This window comes from Dendropsophus ebraccatus, chromosome 4 (assembly GCF_027789765.1).
Source record: "Dendropsophus ebraccatus isolate aDenEbr1 chromosome 4, aDenEbr1.pat, whole genome shotgun sequence".
Lineage (NCBI taxonomy): Eukaryota > Metazoa > Chordata > Amphibia > Anura > Hylidae > Dendropsophus > Dendropsophus ebraccatus.
In genome coordinates, this window is record NC_091457.1 from 137,585,171 (window position 1) to 137,601,980 (window position 16,810).

Here is a 16,810-nt window from a genome sequence, read left to right on the forward strand (position 1 = left end):
GGGTACAGTTAGAGAATGTTAGAGATAAAGAATATAATTCATATACTGTAAATATAGGCAATCAGAAATCTATGCATATAAAAATCTAATGCTTCCATACATCAGATATATTGTGGAGCAGTGATCCCCAGTCCTCAGGTACTCCCCGTAGATCTTGTTTGGAGAATTTTCTTAGTATTGCACAGGTTAATGCATCTATAACTTTGGAGTTCTTGACAGTATATCCTCGAAACTTGACTTATTGATGTAAGAGTAGAACACCCAAGCATAATGACATCATAATGACATCAATTGTAAAGTTTCAACTCTTGTTCTGTTAAGGGGACCATACACCTTCAATAGAAAGGCTTGGCTGACAACTATCTCTCCAACTCCCTCCAGATATGAACATTAGGCTTGCCCATATGTTTTGTGAATGAGGCGAGGTAAGATGCTGACGAACAAAAAGTTCTCTTCTCCCACCATCATTAATCTGGTGAGAGTCAGGAGACCCCCATACACATTGGAGAGTCGGCAGGTCTCAGCGTCAACCAACTCTTCACTAAAGTATTTGGAGGCTTTAAAGGGAACCAATTACGCAGAAAATCACCCTAATGATAAGAAAATGTGCTGGCACATCACCCAGCACGCTTCCCAAACATCCCCCTGTACCCTCCGTGCCCCCCCTCTATTAGATTGTATTCTTACTTTTATGATGTCCCGCGCTGTATGTAAATGCCGGGCAAGTAGTCACGGTGGGCGGTCCTGGGCGCATCTAGTCACGGTCCTGGGCGGTGGAATAGCTGTAATCATGCCCAGAGGGGCGTGATTGAAAGACCTGCGTTCCGCCGACGTCACTTGGGGGCTGCATTCCACGTCGTCGGCGTGCCAATGTCTTCAGGATGCCGTGCATGCGCAGTGCGTCAGAATCTTCTCCCGCCGTACATGCTAAAAACGTTGCCGCGCCGCCTACGTGAAACGCAGGCCCCGGATGATGTAATCGAAACACAAGTATTTCATTTACGCCCCTCTAGGCATGATTACAGCTATTCCACCACCCAGGACCGTAACTAGATCCGCCCAGGACCACCCACCGTGACTACTTGCCCGGCATTTACATACAGCGCGGGACATCATAAAAGTAAGAATATGATCTAATAGAGGAGGGCACGGAGGGTACAGGGGGATGTTTGGGAAGCGTGCTGGGTGATGCGCCAGCACGTTTCCTTATCATTAGGGTTAGGGATGGTCCGATCCTGCCGAGGTTTGGGTTCGTACGAACCCGAACTCTCGGCAATGATTCCCGCTGTCTGCCCGCTCCGTGGAGAGGGTGGACACAGCGGGAGGACCGCCTGGAAAACTGGGATACAGCCATAGCCATAGGCTGTATCACAGTTTTCCAGGCGGTCCTCCCGCTGTATCCACCCGCTGCACGGAGCGGCCAGACAGCGGGAATCTGATGACGAGCGTTCGGGTTCATACGAACCCAAACCTCGGCAGGTTCAGACCATCCTTAAAGGGTGATTTTCCGTGTGATTGGTTCCCTTTAAAATGTTTTGTCATTAAAGGATAACTCTGGTGCAAAAATAAATAAATAAAGGACTCTCAAATATAATATTCATACTTACGGATACATTAGGTGAAATAACAAGCAGATTCCAAATGTACAAGCATTGATGAACGTGTCCTGTTTGAGACATATGATGACTTACTAATATATGGTGTGGCTGTATTGTTTGATAACCTGCTGCCCTTGCCCTGCAAACTCCAGGAAGTACTGGCAGTTGGTCTCCCCTAAGCCTGCAAGCAATGGGGGATTATGGGAAAGTGTTTGTACTGTTGCATGGTAACAACAGAGCCCAAGTTCAGAGAGGAAATCAGGAAGTGAATAGATCCATGGGGGAGAGAAACAGTCCAGGGGTGTAAGTTACTTTAATAATACTACATATATATATATATATATATATATATATATATATATATATATATATATATATATATATGTTACACATCTGATTTTACCAAGTTTGCTATAGAACACAACAGATTGTTTTACAGTTTGCTTAGTCCAATGACTGGTTGCCTGTTTCCTGGTAATGTTTTCAACTCTTCTAAATCTACTAACCCTAAATGTTGGAGTGAGGGACCTACTCTAATAAAGGGGGTTGGTTGCTTTATACAGTGGCCGAGAATGTATAAGAATTATAAATGATCAAATACAGATGTAGCAGGTGCCACCATGAGTAATGCATATATAGCTATTTTTATACGAAATTACAGCTCAGAAAAGGGTGTGTGAACATAGCCTTGGTTCAAGTGAAGCCAAGTATTATACATTGCCCACCAGTTTCAACAAGCAGCATGTAATACTTTATTTCCCCTGTTGGGTAGTTGAACACTTGCCACCATGCTTTCCTGTTCTCAAAGACCTATTGGATAGGCCATTTCTTTTTTTAAAGCTAGCTGACCCCTTTAACATTCCTTACCACACGCCGAGATATGAGCATGAATAAGAGAACGCGATATAAATTTTGTTGACATACTTTATGCACTTTAGTGCGAATATTGATCAGCAAAGTTATTTTCGAGGCTGACTGGATAAGACTCTTAGCTTATTAGAAAAATTAATTTACGTGGATAAAAAAGAGATAGGCCAGCCCATATTCCTAACCCTCACAGCGTCTCCGTGAAAGCTTAGGGTCAGGACTATACAATATAAATGGAAAAGCTTTAATGAAGATATACAGAACAGTTCCAGAAGGGCACGCTGCTAAGTGATGCCAGGCACGTCACTCGCTAACAAGGCGCATCTCCTTTAATGCATATCCCCAAGCGGGTTGAAATATTCAAATCGGTTATTAAGTAATTCTGGCACCGCTCTCACTTAGTGCATCGCCCCTCAAGTAAGGACAGGGAAGGCAGAAAGCAAAGAGGACGAGCACAAACACGGAGACGATAAAGACATAGCCATCTCGCACCGAGATAGTGATGCCCTGATACTAGTATGGTGCTAACAGGCTCCAGGTCCCATTTAATTATACGCCGAGCATGAACAGAGTCCCACAGCACATCATCCTTCTGGAAATGCATTAAGGGCTTAACCAATCAATTTTCTCCTACTGCATCTTAAAATAAGATCATTGCTTTTCTTAACCTACTGCTACTGCATTAAGGTCACTGCACATTAACAGAGTGACACTGCTCGGAATTAACCGGTTGATATTTTCATCAATGTCATAGACAGTCATTTAACCACCTAGGTTGCTTATGTAGCACATTAACGTGCGCCGTCCCCTGCCATGGCGGCGAGATTGCAGTTATCTATTCATTGACATCAAGAGATGGGGAATATTTAGCCACTGGATGGTGCGGATTGATCGCCCTTTAGGCCTCAGTCAATCACGTTCAGCCAGATCTCCGTGCATTATTCAGCCTGCACTGCATTAAATCACTGCACATTAACTCACTGTCACAGGACTGTATAATTCCAGCGGATTTGCTGGGAAACCTGCTTTAGCGACGTCGCTTTAAGAGACTGCACATTAACACAATGGCATTACAAGTCATTTCCAGTATACTTAATGGCTTTGATCTAGGCCTTTAGAGCGGGGATTAAAATTTGCACTCTTGTATTACACAGCAGGTGTTGCTCTCTGGGCCCTAGAACTGCATTGAGGTCCCTGTACATTAACTTCCCAGCGCTGCATTAAGAGCAATGCATAAACTCTTATTCGGAATAAGGAATTGGTTTCCATGCAACCAAGAGCAACGCTACTCGATGGATGGGGGATTTGGGGGTGATGTTTGCAGGGGTGGTGGATTTTCCCAGTTGCTATAGAGACATGGTTTGATGTGTGTGTATATTCCTCAGGGGCCTTCCTGTATTCATCGGTTTTGAATACTAACATAAAATGTGAGAGTATAATGTATTGGGACATCAACATATTAATCCTCGAAACACAATGATAACGTTCATGGCAAGAATTCAAGGTCTGCCTTGTGACTGCTATAGAGTTGTCATCTATGCTGAGATTTATGCGACTTGATTTCTAGAACATTCTCTAAACTGTTTCCCTTAACTGTGTTGTTTTACGTTAACCCTGCAATTCATATTTGTAAGAATTTAAAGGGAATGTACCATCAGGTACATAGCTTTAAAGGGAACCAATCAGCCTAATTGGGCTGATATGGTTCCCTGGAGCAATGTATAAAGCTTCGGCAGCAGCCGTGGGACGTACCGGCCGCAGCTGCAGTGGGAGCTTTATACCGGGGAAAAATGACTTTTATTCCTCCGCCTCGTGACAGACACGGATGGGGAAGTAGTCTTCTGGGCGGCTCCCTGTCCTTGTCTAGTCACCGCGTTCTGCCTGTCAATCATCCTGCCGAGCGCACTGACAGGCAGAGCGATGTGACTAGACATGGGCGGGGAGCCCACCTACAGTGCTTAAGACCGGGCCAGTGCCTGGGAATAGACTGGCGCTATGCGGGCATTCCCGTGCCAGTGCCGTTTTATTCATATAAAAAACCTAAAGTGATGTACCTGATGGTACATTCCCTTTAATGGTAATTACATGGGAAAAAATTTGACTATATGGGACACTATCATTGGGGTCATTGATCAGACCATGTATAAAAAAACAAAAACATTTGTTCATCCGCTTCAGGCTTGGTTCGGCAGCTTATCTCCCCATGTTATAAGGGAGGGCAACGAATGGCAGCAGTAAAAGGCCACATGAATGTTCCAGTGATTGTTTGTGCTCCCATGATCATCGAGCCTCATAAACAGGTGCACATCCATGAGAGCACATCAGTGGGATATTGTACCCTTAGGGAGGCATTTTTTGAGCCAAAAAAGTAGTATTTTTTGGCTCAGAGGGGCCAGATGTGAATATATTTATTCGCAAAAGCCTGTTTTGCTAATAGATTTTCACATCTGGCCCCTCTACGCCCGTTGTGCCAGAGGGGTGGGGAGGGGGTGGGGCGAAAAGGGGCTCTGAGTCCGCTAAATAAAGAAACCTATGCCAGGTCTGAGCTGGCATAATTTTCACTCCGTGCGCACAGGATTTATGTAGATGCATTGTACCTCTACATGAATCTGCGAAGCACTGGCGCTGACCCCCCCCCCCCCCCAAACCACTTGTACCTTCGATTAGCTGCTTTTAATCCAAGATCTGTCCTGTGGTCCGTTCGGCAGGTGATGCAGGTATTGTCCTAAAAAAAAACTCTTAAACTTGCAGCCCTGTGCCCAACGGGCATGGCTTAGAATATCTGTGTCCTAACTTTGCACCACCCCTCCGTCCCTACTCCCGACCCTCTTCATTAGGAATGCCACTGAAACATTTTCTCCTGTCTGAACATTGCACAGGTGCCTTAACGATCCAGCCCATGTGCCGGGCTGACACAGGTGAGGAATAGGAGACAATCTGCCTGGAGCATTCCTAATGATGAGGAGGGTGGGGAGGAGAGAGAGAGAGGGTCTGCCAGCCTAATGCATACACAATCTAGGCCACCCGTGTACGGGGCTGCAAGTTTAAAAGTCACCTGCCGAATGGCCCCCAGGACAGATCTTGGATTAAAAGCAGCTATCCGAAGGCACAAGTGGTTTGGGGGGGGGGGGGGGGGGCAGATTGTGGGTACAGATTTACTTTAAGCCAGATTTAAAAAATGCCAGACTTAATAAATGTCCCCCTTAGACTTGTATTGGAGTGTTCTCCATATAAGCAAAATGTTTGGTCTCATTGGCCTCATTTAATGGATTGTCAAACTAGTACAATCCCGTATGTATTGAGCCCTCAAGGATCAGATCTGATCATTAAAACTTCCAGTTATCAACTATGGCTGTACAGTTTTCCTGCCACTTAGGGCCCTATTACATGGAGAAAATATAGGCCCTGGGCAATAGAACCATATGCTTTCTGATCAGCTGATCACATTATTTTAGCTTGCTAAAAAATCATTGTTCGCACATAAATGGCTAAATCTCCCTGCATGATAATCGAGCCTTGTTATAGGCTTGCTGAATTCCTATCTTTAGGGCACATGTCTAGTAGGGCCCTTAGGCTGCGTTTACACACACAGATATCTGACCAATTTATCTGACAGATTTTTAAAGCCAAAACCAGGAACAGACCATAAACAGAGAACAGGTCATAAAGGAAAGACTGCAAAAGAAGAATCCATGGAACTTTATTGAAGAGTCTCAAAACAAAGGACTAGCCAGATATCCCTCTGGGAAGGACCCATAAAGGAAAGACTGAGATTTCTCCTCTTTTCAAATCTATTCCTGGCTTTGGCTTCAAAAATCTGTCAGATAAATTGGTCAATTATCTGTGTAAATGCAGCCTAAGTAACGATTCAAATAAATGGGGGGCAGTATAAAGGAACTGTATGGGGTAAGGAAATGTATTTTCTTTTAGAAACAGAGAGACACTTGTTTGTTGGTCTAGTTTAGCAGTTCAGATATGCGGAGGTAAATAGAACGTAAAGGGTACGCCTGTGGAAAAAAGAATTCTTTCAAATCAACTGATGTCAGAAAGTACCTGAGATTTGTAATTTACTTCTATTCAAAAATCTCAAGTCTTCCAGTACTTATGAGTTGCTGTCTGTCCTGCAGGAAGTGGTGTAATATTTGCAGTCTGACACAGTGCTCTCTGCTGCCACCGGTGTCTGTGACAAGAACTGTCGCAAACAGAAGCAAATAATCTATAGAAAACATTTCCTGCTCTCCAGTGGTGAAAAGAATACACAACTTTCTGTATACAGCAGTTAATAAGTAAATAACAAATCTCTGACACTTTTTGGCACCAGTTGATTTAAAAGATTTTTTTTTTTTTTTGCTGGTATACCCCTTTAAAGGTCCTTTCTATGGGGCAAATTTCCAATAGGCCAATTATTGCCCTGCATTAAAGGCACAAAAGCTGGCAAGCTGGCAAACTGATCACTGGGATTGTGTGGTCCTAAAATCATTGGTGGTCTGCCGCACATCCCTCTGTGTAAAGAGAAGTTGTGTAGCTGACAGTAATGTGATCGAAGGGGTCAGTTATCCAGCAATTCTTCCTGCAGCCCTGCCAGTGGTATTATTGTACAGTGTAAATGACTTATTACACGAGGTCCGATCTGCTAGATTAGTGCTCATATCCGACATATTTACAGTGAATTGTTCCTCTGTTTAATAGCTTGGGGTCTCCAGTGGGACACTCCACCCCTTGGCATCCATATGTCCTAGTAAAACATATGGAGAGGTGTTGTCTAACAGGTGCTGCCTATACCTAATTGGTGTCTATGGGGATCAGCACTTCTCCTTTTTAGTTTTCTGATGATTTTTTTTTTTATTTTAGTTAGAAAATAAATCCTGTAGACTTCATCTACCTTAAATTCCCCTCTTTCATAACTTATAATCGTTCTACATAGTGGTTATGACCCGTTTTGTGCTTTTATAAGGTGTTTTTAGTTTTTTGCTGCTTCCAAACTATAAGGGTCCATTTGCACATAAAGATTATCTGCCAAAGATTTGAAGCCAAAGCCAGGAACAGACCTTAAACTGAGATTAGGTCATAAAGGAAAGCTTGAGATTTCTCCTCTTTTCAAAACCATTTCTGGCTTTGGCTTCAAATCTTTGGCAGATAATCTTTCTGTAAATGGACCCTAAGGGCCGCTCTGGCTTTTCCCCACCCTGCTAAGTTTAATTGACAGATCTATTGGTGCGTTTACACGGAATGATTATCGTTCGAATTTTCGCAATAACGATTGCATTTGAGCGATAATCTGCTCGTGTAAACACAGAAAACGATCAAGCGACGAGCGGGAAATCGTTCAATGTGATCTTTCACCATGTTCTCAAGCCTATGTGTGAGATGGGCTTAAGCGATTTTAAAAACAATTTTACTAATCATTTTTCTAACGATTTAGTCTTCTAAATGCTGATTGTTATATAAACCAAATTGTTGCTTCAAAATCCTTAAACGATCGATTGGGCGAATTATCGCTCTGTGTTAACGTAGCATATCTCTATCTGCATATAAGGAGACACCTGGTAATCAACTGGTTTTCCCCAGTGGGGTCGGGCCCTGGAAGGCCACGGGGGAATTTATGTAATTATTTAAAAACTGATTAACAGATTTGTGTATATGCTGATTGAGTAGTAGAACATGATCGGATAGGCTTTACTATCACACAGCTGAAGGCTTAAAGGGGTTGGCCACTTTATAGTAAAATAGGTCAGTACAAAGTATTAGTAAGTGTGCTCAATGTATATACTGACAGCAGCTCCCTGTGTACCTCATAGAGCTAAAATCAGACTCCCCTTCACCAGGCTGTGGTGCCCTGCTCTGTTTTATTTCAGTCCACAAAATGGCCGACATGGAGGAGCATGTGACCAGGCCCTGGAGGAGGGGAGTCTGATATTAGCTCTATGAGGTACACAGGGAGCTGCAGTCAGTATATACAGTGAGTACACTTACTAATACTGTACACTTACCAATTTTACTATAAAGTGGCCAACCCCTTTAAGGGATGTCAAGTACATATTTGGTCTATCGTATGCATTTTTTCACTTATATGGACTGCACCACCATTAAAGTGTGAATTGTGCCAGTGCTAGCTGTTGGCCAGAGTGGGGCAGATGCCGACAGTGTTACCGACCCACCTCTGTCACGGTATCAACCTGGAATAAAGAACTTTGTTACTTAAGAAACCAGATCACATAGCATCACACATGCATGCATATCCACGCTGTCAGTTTTCCCTTTAAGACGTATCACCTCAAAAAGGTCCCTGCTTCTAAAGGGAATTGAGTGTTAGTCTTTAGAGATGAACGAAACTCGAGTTCGCTCGTCCAAACTTGAGCATGTGGCATTTATTTACCGGTGTCTCAAGAAGTTGGATGCAGCCCTAGGGAGTCCTGAAAAACATGGATACAGCCTGTGGCCTATGGCTGTATTCATATTTTCCAGTTAGCCTTAGGGCTGCATCCAACTTCTTCAGCCACCGGTAATCCAATGCCATACGCTTAAGTTTGGACGAGCATACTCAATGCTTTCTCATCTTTAGTAGTCATTAGAGATGAGCGAACCGGGTTCGGGTTCGAGTCGATCCGAGCCCGAACCTTCGGCATTTGATTAACGGTGGCTGCTGAAGTTGGATAAAGCCCTAAGGCTATGTGGAAATCATGGATATAGTCATTGGCTGTATCCATATTTTCCAGACAACCTTAGAGCTTTATCCAAGTTCAGCAGCCCCAGCTAATCAAATACCGAACGTTCGGGTTCGGATCGACTCATCTCTAGTAGTCATGCATGCTCACTGCTGCTCAATTCGCTCAATAATATCTGGGGGAAATTGTACAGCTCTTTACTTGACTATATCTGGGGGGGCTTCATGGCCAATGAATAAATTACTTCATTTACAGAGAGACATCAGACCCCAGCAGTCAAACCTCCTGTGATCATTCACTCATGGATCGGAGATTGGTCTTGATAGTGGGACATCCCCTTTAAGTGCAATGGCTTGTCTACCGTGAGAGGTTTCAATGCATATGACATAAAAAATAGACCCAATTTATTCTATCTATCAAAAATGGAAGGTTCTATGACTGAAGCCAGTACTTAGAAAAGATAGAATCTGTAAAGTTAATATAGATTAGGAGTCTAATGCTGAGAGTGCACAGATGTCACAGATGGAGATGAGAGAATCAATAAGGAAAAATGAATTCAAGTTCCCCATGCTTGAACAGTTTGTCCAATTTAATACCTTGAATTCCCAATTGAAAAGCCATTGATATAAAGCAATATGGGTAATTTCATCCAACTGCATCATAACCACTTACAGAACGGGAATGCAACGGCAAGAATTACAAATGGTAGTCGCATCGTCCTAAGAGCAAAGAGGGACGTGATTACAAGGTATACGAGGTACAACTGGAGCACCGATACAAGGGGTATAATAGATGGAGAGGGCTCTCCTACTTATCACATGTATATGAGCAGACAGACTTCTACTACACTACATGTTCTATCTCAAGATCCCTTGTCGACACAAATATTTGTTAAAGGGGAACTTCAGCAAAACTCTTTTTTTTTTTTTTTTCAAATCGACTGGTTTCAGAAAGTTATATAGATTTGTAATTTAAAGTTCCCCTATTCTATTCTATTTAAAAATCTCAAGTCTTCCCATACTTATCAGCTGCTGGATCTCCTGCAGGAAATGGTGTTTTCTTTTCAGTCTGACACAGTGCTCTCTGCTGCCACCTCTGTCCGAGACAGGAACTGTCCAGAGCAGCAGCAAATTTCCATAAAAATCCTCTCCTGCTCCGGACAGTTCCTGACATGGACGGAGGTGTCAGCAGAGAGCACTGTGTCAGTCTGGAAAGAACGCACCACTTCCTGCAGGACATACAGCAGCTGATAAATACTGGAAAACTTGAGATTTTTTAAATAGAAGTAAATTACAAATCTAAATAACTTTCTGGAACCAGTTGATTTGAAAGAAAAAGATTTACACTGGATAACTCCTTTAAAGGGGTTACAACGGACTGCTGAGCTATCCAGCTAGCCACACTTATTCTACACAGGTGATGGAGGTCTATAGATTTATATAGGTTTATCATGTATATTGGGACTTTTTCCAATGCATATGGAAAATGGTTAAAAAAAAAGCCCTCAACAACAATAGTGTAATAATCCTGTGTGGATGATGGAAGACAACAGTCTTTGCAGATATGACGCGCTAAAATCTGATTAATAAGAGATGGAAGGTGACGCAACCGCCAGTGAATTGGAGTGGGCAGCCTGGCAGCCCTGATTATTTAATCACTATATGAGTCTTGTGGCACAGGAATTAAAGATAGACTCATTCAGAATACTAGATGAAAGGATCACTGGAGATTTTCATAGAGAATATTATTATTATTATTATTATTATTATTATTATTATTATTTGTAGACATTTTCTAAACATTCATTCATATCACTTAAACTATTTATTTTGGATTAAAAAAATGTACACTCTATATGGAGAAAAGATGGTATTAAAGGGAATCAATCCTATATTACTCTAATATAGGGAAATAAAACAAATAACTCCAGTCTCCTAGCTGTTGGCTATGTCCAAAGTTATAAAAGTCATATTTTTCTTCCAAGCTCAAGTGTCATAGAGGCTGGGCTGAGCTGCAGTATGCGCACCTCGCTCCCTGCAGCTTAGAGCATGGTATAAAACTGACAGCTGAAATACCCCTTAGAAAGTATAGCTGATTTCTTCTTAAAGCAGAGTTGTGACATAAATATGTTGTCCTACAGTATGTCAGGATAGTTTATTATAAGGACAGGTCCACTACAATATATTGTGCTGTTTCACTAATAGAACCAATCAAAGAATACAGCAGACTCGCTGATAGGATTGACTGTGGTGTATGGACTGTGCAGGGGCAAGAGGAGGCAAGTAGGATGACTCTGTGTTCTTACATCTCTCCTTTTCATCTATTGTTTGGACTAATAGGAAGACAGACCTGTTATAAGTAATATGCTGTCTTGCATAGGACACAGATGTGCTGTCAGGGTTTCCAGCAGGCCCTGCCCCAATGCGTGGGTTCAGCTTATAGGTGATGGCATGCCTTATAACTCTGTAATAGAATATTTAGGATTTGTGAAAATATAGACATATCATTTCAGAAAAAGGAGACTGTGCCCATGCAGCTGCCCCGTAACTAATGTCTGGGACCTCATTATTAGAACCCACATGCTCCTATCTTAATGACGCCTTTGAATCCTAAACATAAGAAGTGATGGCATAATACTACATTATACCATCAAGGCAACTGCTGCAGATCCTTTAGTCTTCCCATCCCGGCTACTGCTATCGAGTCCCCCATAAAGTTCAACATTACAAGGGAGGGAAGGGGGGGGGATTACAGTGCCGGACAAGATGGGGAAGGGGGACTTAGGGTACTATAACACCAAGTGATTTTTTTTAGGACTAACGATTAACGATAAACCATCTCAAACGACCGCTATGGCAAATGACCCGAAATCGTTCGCCCAATTACACGGAGCGATGATCGTTTCTTATGATCGTTCTTACGGTCGTTTTGTCGTCGCTATTGCGTACGTTTTAGCTATGACTTCTTTTCCGAACGATCAAACGATAAAATATGCACAAGCCAAAAAGACAGAAATGGCTGCACATCGCACCCATGGCTGACACGAAAGCTTATTCAGCTACATTTTAAACCAACATCAGAAGTTAGTATATAATTTGGCCAAACCATATTGCCTCATGTACCACGTGCAGGTCTTCTGATACACATGAGTCCCTAACCAAAAAACATCACTGTGACGGTCAGCGACCACAATCCCCGCAAAACATGTGTAAGCAGAGAAGGGGGGCCACGGAATGGCCCTGCAACCCCATTGTCACAGGACCAGATCCTAAAGGGCCCCCCCGGACCCCGCAGGCGCCACCGGCGAAAAAAGTGGACGCCAAGCAACACAAGTGTGAACAAGCTCTTACCTCTCTCTCCATTCCTCTGCAGGTAGAATGGGAGAATACTCGGAGATCCTCCCCTTATGTACACAGGTGTTTCCTGCTAATTTGGATCACATGGGTCTTACAAAGAATGAGTGCTAACCACAATGAAAAAAGGGACAGAATACATAAAATATGCACAAGCCAAAAAGACAGAAATGGCTGCACATCGCACCCATGGCTGACACGAAAGCTTATTCAGCTACATTTAAAACCAACATCACAAGTTAGTATATAATTTGGCCAAACCATATTGCCTCATGTACCACGTGCAGGTCTTCTGATACACATGAGTCCCTAACCAAAAAACATTACTGTGCCGGTCAGCGACCACAATCCCCGCAAAACGTGCGCAAGCCGGGTGCTGGCCGGGTTCTGGTGTGGCATTTTTGGGTCTGGTCCTGTGATATGGGGATCGCAGGGCCGTTCCATGGCCTCCCTTCCCTGACTGTGACTGTGGCACAGTGTGCACTTAGTGTAGGGACCCATGTGTATGAGATACCTGCACGCGGTACATGGGGCAGTGTGGCTTGATCAATTTATACACAAAATTCTGATGTTTTTTATGCAGCCGAGAGGCACTAGTGTCAGCCATAGGTGTGAGGTGCAGCGCTCTTTTCTCTCCTGTATTGCATTTTGCTTTCTTTCTTTCTCAGTGTTTTTGCACTCCTCCTGGTAAGACCCACATGACTGCAATTAGCAGGAGACACCTGAGTGCACATGCTTTTAATCCCTCCTGTTTGTCCCATTCTATCTGCAGTAGCTATGGTGAGTGCATTACCTCATTCAGACTCGTGCTGTTTGGGGGCGACCTTCTCCGCCGGTGGTGCTGGCCGGGTTCTGGTGTGGCATTTTTGGGTCTGGTCCTGTGATATGGGGGTCGCAGGGCCGTTCCATGGCCTCCATTCCCTGACTGTTCACGCCTGTGGGGGTGGTGGTCACTAACCGGCACAGTGTGGACTTAGTGTAGGGACCCATGTGTATCAGATACCTGCATGCGGTACATGGGGCAGTGTGGCTTGATCAATTCATACACAAAATTCTGATGTTTTTTATGCAGCCGAGAGGCACTAGTGTCAGCCATAGGTGTGAGGTGCAGCGCTCTTTTCTCTCCTGTATTAGATCAAACGATAAAAATAGGTCCGAATTTTATCAAATGACCAACGATTTCTCGTTGGTCGTTTAATCGTCGTCTGCTATTACACAAAACGATTATTATTTAAATCCGAACGATCTAACAATTTTTTGAACGATAATTGTCCTGTGTAATATGGCCCTTAAGGAAGAAGTTCCACAAAACTAAAAAAAGGCAGGCAGGCAGGCAGGGAGGTACGGGAAAATAATAAAGAAAGCAAACCCATCCATCCTCATGCCTCTATAGCGCTGCTTCCAGGTTCTGTTGGTGGCTGCCGGCTGTAATTTTTGTCTGGAATCCAGGTATGTCACGTACCTGTCTCCTCCAGCTGTAGTGTCATAGCTCGGCTGGGCGATTGCTGTTCAGTCACTGGGGAGGTGTCCTGCCACAGTCACTGATTAGAAGAGCAGGCAATCACTCAGCTGGGTATGTGACGTTGCAGCTCGAAGCTCAACAGGACTCTGGAGCACTATGGGGCATGAGGATAGGTAAGTTTACTTTGTTTAGTATTTTCCCGCACAACCCCGCCTACCTTTTTTCAGCTTCGGTGGACTTCTCCTTTGTGACACTGTCATCCCGGTGGCACCAACATTTAGAACTTTTTTTTTGGCAAAAAGAAGCCCCAGACTTCCCTAAAAAAAGATAAAGGTGCAATGTGCAGCAGTCGCTTCTGCAAACGCCGTCCATGCAAACACGGGTAACACTATCACTTTAAGTACATTTTTTGTAAAATGAAATAATACCCCCTAGGGCTGCTCACTGCACATCCCAATCTGTTTATTACAACAACAACAAAATGTAATTAACCCCTAGACGACCCAGGACATAGAATTATGTCATGGAAGTCTGTCACCAGACGACCCTGGACGTAACTCTACGTCCTGGGTGTTTCTCCGGCTATGAAGCGCGCTCCGGAGTGGAGCGCGCTTCACAGTAGGTGGGGGCCGGCTGCAATCAGCAGCCGGGACCACACCGGTAATGACACGCTGCAGCGATCGTGCTGCCGCGTGTCAGTAACCCTTTAAACGCCGCGATATATATATACGAGCAAATATGTTGTTTTCAATAAAGTTACTTACACCCCTGTACTGTTTTTCCTCCTTATGCATCTAATTGCTTCCTGGGCTTAGTGGAGACCACCATCAAGTACTTCCTGGAGATTGCAACTCATAATCTTTCAGCAAGCAGGGGCTGGGAGGAACATAATAAACAAGCTGTACTTACCTCTTCCCGTGCCTCCACTGCACCGGGCACCTGTGTCTCCTTCTGAAGAGACATCGCAAAATGGTTAATGGACTGCCTGCTCAGCCAGTCAGTGACTGAGGTGGGACACTGGTGTAGTCACTGACTGGCTGTGTAGGCAATCCATCAGCCAGCTCAGGTATTTTCTCTGGGAAAAATAAGTTCTGGCGGGTGTCCCAGAGTGGAGGCACAGGGAGAGGTAAGTACTGTTTGTTTATTATGTTCCCCCCTGCCTTCTGAAAAATTATGGTTTTCACTGGATTTCTCCTTTAATTATGCATTATGCACCAGTTAAGACCAAGGTTTCTTAATGTCACAACCCTTTAAAGCAACTCTGTACCCACAATCTGTCCCCCCCAAACCACTTGTACCTTCGGATAGCTGCTTTTAATCCAAGATCTGTTCTGGGGTCCGTTCGGCAGGGGATGCAGTTATTGTCCTAAAAACAACTTTTAATCCTGCAGCGCTGTGTCTAACGGCCGGGGCTTACATTTGTATATGCATTAGGCTGGCACCACCTCTCCGTCCTTCCTCCCCACCCTCCTCATCATTAGGAATGATCCAGGAACATTTACTGCTGTTTGAGCTTAGCACAGGTGTATTAACGACCCAGCCCATGTTCATTATACACACATGTGGGGAATAGGAAGCAATCTGCCTGAAGCATTCCTAATGATAAGGAGGGTCGTGAAGAAGGACAGAGAGGACAGAGAAGGACAAATGCAAGCCCCGGCCGTTAGACACAGCGCTGCCGGATTAAAAGTCGTTTTTATGACAATGACTGCATCCCCTGCCGAACGGACCCCAGGACAGATCTTGGATTAAAAGCAGCTATCCAAAGGTACAAGTGGTTTGGGGGGGGTCAGATTGTGGGCACAGAGTTGCTTTAAGTAGACAAGTGGCTGGTTCTACACAGTGATCTGTGTATGAATATGCATATAGAAAAAGAGTAGGACCGCCCATAGTGTAGCCTATAATGAGTAGTGTTTTACAAATATCCTGTAACTTTTCCCCTAACATTATATATATACAGTATATATATATATATATATATATATATATATATATATATATATATATACAGTACATATATCAATCAGTCTGTTTGGCTATAAAACAATGCCTGCAGATAGAACTTGAACACAGCCAGAAGTAAGAAGCAAAAATGACTTCATATCAGGATTGTATCTGTTAAATTGTGGCACGTGGATGTAACTCTTTCCAGTATTAATGGTATTACAGCTCAGTTCCATTGAAGTGAACGCAGCAAAGTGGCAATACCCAACACGTCCTGAGGACAGGTAGGGCGCTGTTTTTGGAAGAAAGAAGTCATGTTTTTTATTTTTTTTTTATTTTAATCTTTCACAACCCCTTTAATGTTTGAATTAAAAACTTTTCCCTGTATCATGTGGCTATACCCTAATGGAGATTTCTTATATATACTTATGATTAGTTGATATTGAGAAGGCGAGACACATTCTTCTTCATTTGTTGTATTTCATCTCCGACGGCAGGAGCTTTGAAGAGCAATTTACGCTTTTTAATTTTGTATAAAATATTCGGTAACTTTGTTAATACTTTGCCTTACTTATCTTGTTCGGCTTTTGAATAACATGATATTTTCTTCTCGTTTCAACTTTGAAGCTAAGTTGAGAATTTTGCCGATGTGTGGTTGGTGTTCAGATGAAAGTTACAAAGTCAGATCTAAAGCTGTTTGGTCAGATGTCTGATAGCGGAAAGAAGGGAAAACGCAGACAAGGGCAACCAGCGATAGAGTAACTTTTTATTAGTACAAAAGCTGTAAATCAATAAAGTGTTTGTTAGGTTTCTCAGTGTCTATACTTTGGGTGATTCTTCACGGCAGTATTTTCTATCAGTATTTTGTAAGTAAAAACCAGGAGGGAAACTGACACAGAGGAAAAGCTGTAATGGAATGAT

General features: G+C 43.3%; 1 protein-coding gene across 2 annotated transcripts in view; it reads left to right on the plus strand.

The window, feature by feature from the left end:
- Positions 1–16,810, plus strand: part of ELFN2 (extracellular leucine rich repeat and fibronectin type III domain containing 2) — an 88,715-nt gene that overhangs the window by 13,478 nt on the left and 58,427 nt on the right. The window contains exon 1 of one of the 2 annotated variants that reach the window (XM_069968856.1): positions 1,830–1,901. The exons of the other annotated variant lie outside the window; for it this stretch is intronic. The gene's annotated coding sequence lies outside the window, so the exon portion shown is untranslated. Of the gene's footprint in view, positions 1–1,829; positions 1,902–16,810 lie in introns of those variants that run through there. 2 annotated transcript variants of the gene reach the window in all.